Source organism: Pinus tabuliformis, chromosome 2_1, assembly GCF_031772625.1.
Source record: "Pinus tabuliformis cultivar Carrire ecotype Pingquan chromosome 2_1, CPIR1, whole genome shotgun sequence".
Classification (NCBI taxonomy): domain Eukaryota; kingdom Viridiplantae; phylum Streptophyta; class Pinopsida; order Pinales; family Pinaceae; genus Pinus; species Pinus tabuliformis.
This window is the reverse complement of record NC_142299.1, coordinates 684027288-684032158: the sequence shown is the minus strand read 5'-3', so window position 1 is coordinate 684032158 and position 4871 is coordinate 684027288.

Sequence of the window (4871 nt, the reverse complement as noted above, 5' to 3'; positions counted from 1 at the left end):
AAAAAGGATCTTTGCTTTCTCTGCTCAATTTGTTCATCCTTGCTTTGTATCATCTGGAACAATGATGTCTCACTCTAATGAAGAAGAATCATCATAGATGAGATTCATCCATCACCCTATATTCACTTGGGGGGAATGCCACTTGCCAACATATGCCAAGGATCTCACACAATAAGTCTCATCTTTTCTTAGGGGATCCACTTATCAACGCATGACAATGATCTGCACATCTAAGGCTCACCATTGCTTCGGTGGCTTCACTTGTCAACACATGAAAAGGATCTCGCACATCCAAGTCTCACCATTGCTTGGGGCGAATCCACTTGTCAACACATGACAAGGATCTCGCACATCCAAGTCTCATCACTGCTTGGGGGGATCCACTTGTCAACACATGACAAGGATCTCACACAGCCAAGGCTCATCACTTCTTGCGGGGATCCACTTGTCCACATGACAAGGATATTTCACATCCAAGTCTCATTAAATGTCAAGTGGTGGAACACCTACATCATAGACAAGTCACACAAACAAGTCTCACTACACCTATTGGCTAGATAAGTAGCTCTTCCCACATCCCACACTATGGGTCAGATGCGTACTGAGGCCTACTCTTGTGGAAAACACTACACAAGAGGTCCCTCATCCTTAGGAGCTTTCTGGCATCATTCCCTAATCATGTGAGCTCTAAAGGGGTGAAAGGTAGCTCAATGTTCTCAAATAGTCATGACCACTTCCCGGAAGGGTCATGTCCATCAGTCTAAGTTGCTCTCTAAAAACAAATAACTTTCCTTTCAGTAAATGCTTGGTAAGAATTTCAGTTATTTGATCATTAGTTACAATATGGTGGATCCTCACTGCTCCTCTCTGCACCATATCCCTGATATAGTGATATTTTATTTCAATGTGCTTGGACTTGTCATGGAACATAGGATTTTTTGCAAGACAAATCCCACTCTTATTGTCACAAAATATAATTTTTGTGCTTGGAACTTGCTCAAATAGCTCTCCAAATATCTTTCTCATCCATACTACCTCACAATTAGCCATGCTAGCAACAATGTACTCAACTTCAACTATACTCAGTGCAACATACTTCTGATTTCTGCTCATCCAAGAGATCTTGGCAAATCCCAAGCTAAAGAAGAACCTAGAAGTGATCTTTCTATTAGCAGAGTTATCATCTCAATCAACATCAGTATATCCATGAAGTCTTACATTTTTAGCAGTATATCTCAATCTAAGATTGATGTTTCCATGTAGGTATATCGAAACATGCTTTGCAACAATCTAGTATGAATGTGATGGCTTAATCTTATATTCATTCAAAATATTGACCCCAAAACGTATGTCTGGTCTAGTGTTCACAAAGAACATTAGTGCCCAATTAGTTGATGATACTTAGAAGGATTTTCTAAATCAGGACCTACAACTTCACCACATATATTCTTTAAATTCATTTCCATTGGAGAATTCATAGACTTGCATTATGTCATACCAAATAATTCTAGTAGCTTGAAAACATGTTTTCCTTGAGAAAGGAAAATCTCCCTAGGTCTCTGACATACTTCAAGACCCAGAAAGTAGTGCATCAAATGAATATTGTTAATTTCAAATTCAGAAGCTAACTCCCTCTTACACTGGAGGATAAGTGGTTCGCCACCAGTGAGAAATAAATATGAAACATATAATACCAAAATCAAAAGGCATACCATGGACTATCTTGAAGTAAATATTTGGATCAACATTACTTCTAGTAAAACCAAGCTTCATCACGAAGCTACCAATGCAGGTATACTGAGCTCTTCGAGTTTGTTTCAAACCATATAGGCCTTTCTTCAGTCTGAACACGAGTTTTCTAGTCATGTACTTTAAAACCTTGTGGTTTCTCCACAAATACTTCTTCCTTGAAGAAGCCGAAAGCCATGCAAAAAAGAAATATTCTCATTCATTCAGTGAAGAGACCATCGTTGTCTAACAACTTGGGGTCTTGGAATCACTTCCCATACATCATTATGAATAATGGACACATATTCTTCATCCATTACATATTTCCACACTTTAGCCTTCACAACTGCTTAAAAAGTGCATGGTTCAACTTGAATAATGTTTCTCATGGCTACAACATATCCCTGGAATTGGCATGTTATTTGCTTTCTCTAAAGGTTCCTCTGGGAGCAGCATGTCTATCAACATCCTGTAAAGTGTCACGAAACCATAATCAACTTTTTCTATCACATGGAGAAGGATCCAAGGAGTCCATGGGATCCATGCGTTCATCAACAAGATCAAGCTCGGGCTTGGGATCTTCTTGTGCATCTAAGGCATCATCATCTATTTCAACATTTGTAGGAGGAGGAGTGTCTATGACTTTTCAAAGAGTTTCATTTTCACCAAATGTTATAACTTTTCTAAACTCTATATTTCTTTGTTCATATACATATATTTTATAAGGTTTAGAATTTTCACAATAACCAACAATCATACGTTTCTTACATGAAGCTTCCAACTTGGTACTCTTTTCCTTTGGCACGAAAGTAGATAGGGAAATCAAATATTCTTAAGTGTCCATTTTGTTTTGGGCTATATAGTACAGTGGTCTCTTTTTTTATTCCAGCTTCTTTGCATAAGTCTTGAACTCTTGTCCACTTCATTTCCACTCGATTCATGGGATGGATCGACACCTTCCTCAATCTTGATACAAAGGACTTGGTTCTAACATTCATCGAATGTACTTGTTGATCCCAAAACAAGAGAAAGAGCAATAGTAGAAAATTAAACAAACATAATGAAAGTATAAATGGTGATGAGGCATACATTTCTTTATTTTCTAGAAGTGAGAATGCCTCTTTCATTAACCTTGCACCAACTTCCTCTTGGAGTTTACTCTTCCTGCACTATTCTACACCCTTATGACCTTCAAGATCTGTTTTTCTTGATCGCATTCTCATAAATAAGTTATTGAAAGAATAATTCAAATACTCATGCAAGAAAAATAACCAATGATCTATAAAGATAAATCTAAACAAGAATGGTGACACAAAGAAACGACATAAGACTTGAAAATACTTTGGGATTGAAGGAAGTTCTCATCTCCCTCTTGACCCAGCCTCTATAGGTCACCACTGTCCATAAGTCATATGTCATTGGTAGAAGAAATGCATCTTCTTGATCACTACTTGGAAAACTCCATCGTAATCCACTCTAATCTTAGGTATTTCAGAAACCATCTTTATCACATGAGGTAATGCTTTATAATGAACATGAGTGAAATTTTAGTGTCACAGTTTATATTGATAATTACTTATCATGAATCAATGCATGGATAGGGTCTTCCATTGATTTTATATATATTTTCAAATATTGATCCCAAAGTGAAGGCATGTAATAATAATTATAGATATTGACTTCATTGTCTACAATGATATTAGTTATAATCCATCTTTGATTGTTGCAAAGGAGGTTAATTTATAAAAATATCATTCCATTTTTTGCAAAAGTCATGATTCTTACCTACAACCACTATTTTTAGTAAACTTTAATATCAAAATTACCGAAACCCATAAGATTATGACCATTCTCATATAATGTGAGAGAGTCAAAATCCCCCTATCTTCAGCATTTAATTTCTATCAGTTATTCATTCATAATATTCTATGCATTATACTTCTTTTCAAGACAACACTTTCTTGCACATGCATAAATAGAAATAAAACTACTCTTTACTTTTGCATGCATTAACAAGTACCAAAACCACAACTATTAAACACATGCAACACCTTAATTACTATTTGCAAAATTACTATCATATCTTGGGTTCCTTGAAATCTTGGAAGAACGGTAGCAGTGAAATTTCAACAACAAAATTTCAGCAGTAAAATTTCAGCAATAAATTTTGACAATAAAATTTCAGCAGTAAAATTTCAGTAGTAGAATTTCAGCTATAAAATTCAACAGTAAAATTTCAGCAGTGAAATTTCAGCAATAAAATTTCAGCAGTAGAATTTCAGCTATAAAATTCAACAGTAAAATTTCAGATGTAAATTTTAGCAATAAAAGAGGAAATATTTCAGCATAAAATGAGCAACAAGTAGAAGGAAGAATAAGATATATTTCAGAAAAAAAAACGAGTTGCGCATGGAGTAGACAACAAGAGATATTCATCAAAAAAAAAAAATTTGCAAATGGAGTGAACAAAAAGAGATATTTCAGCAAAAAAAGAGTTTCCAATGGAGCAGACAACAAGAAATATTTCAGCAGAAAGAGAGCTGCAAATGGAGCGGACAACAAGAGATATTCCAGTAGAAAGAGAGTTGCAAATAGAGCAGACAACAAGAGATATTCTAGCAGAAAGAGAGTTGCAAATGGAGTGGACAACAAGAGATATTCCAGTAGAAAGAGAGTTGCAAATAGGGCGGACAACAAGAGATATTCTAGCAGAAAGAGAGTTGCAAATGGAGCTTGTCTTCTTGAGTTTGTCTTCACCAAAGCTCTGATACCATGTGAAATTTTAATGAATTATGTTGTTACAATCACTTAAATCCAAAATTTCTTTATGCTACAAAATAAGTTGAGTAATTGTAGATAGAACATAAAACATATAAACCATATGCACAATGAAACACAACCAAGAACTCAATGAGACACAGAGAAGTTAGGTCAATGACCAGGGAAAAACCCACAAGGGGAAAACCCAACCAGATTCTTCTTCTATTAGAAATCAATTGTTTAGTAGAGATACAAAGTACAATGAGAGAATGAAGAAGTTCACCCAAATCTGAAGAATATCTCTAATAGCAGTAGCTGATGCAAACACTGAATCACTTTGGCTCTCCAAGATCTTCTCTTACTCTCCAAGTCTCACTCCCTCA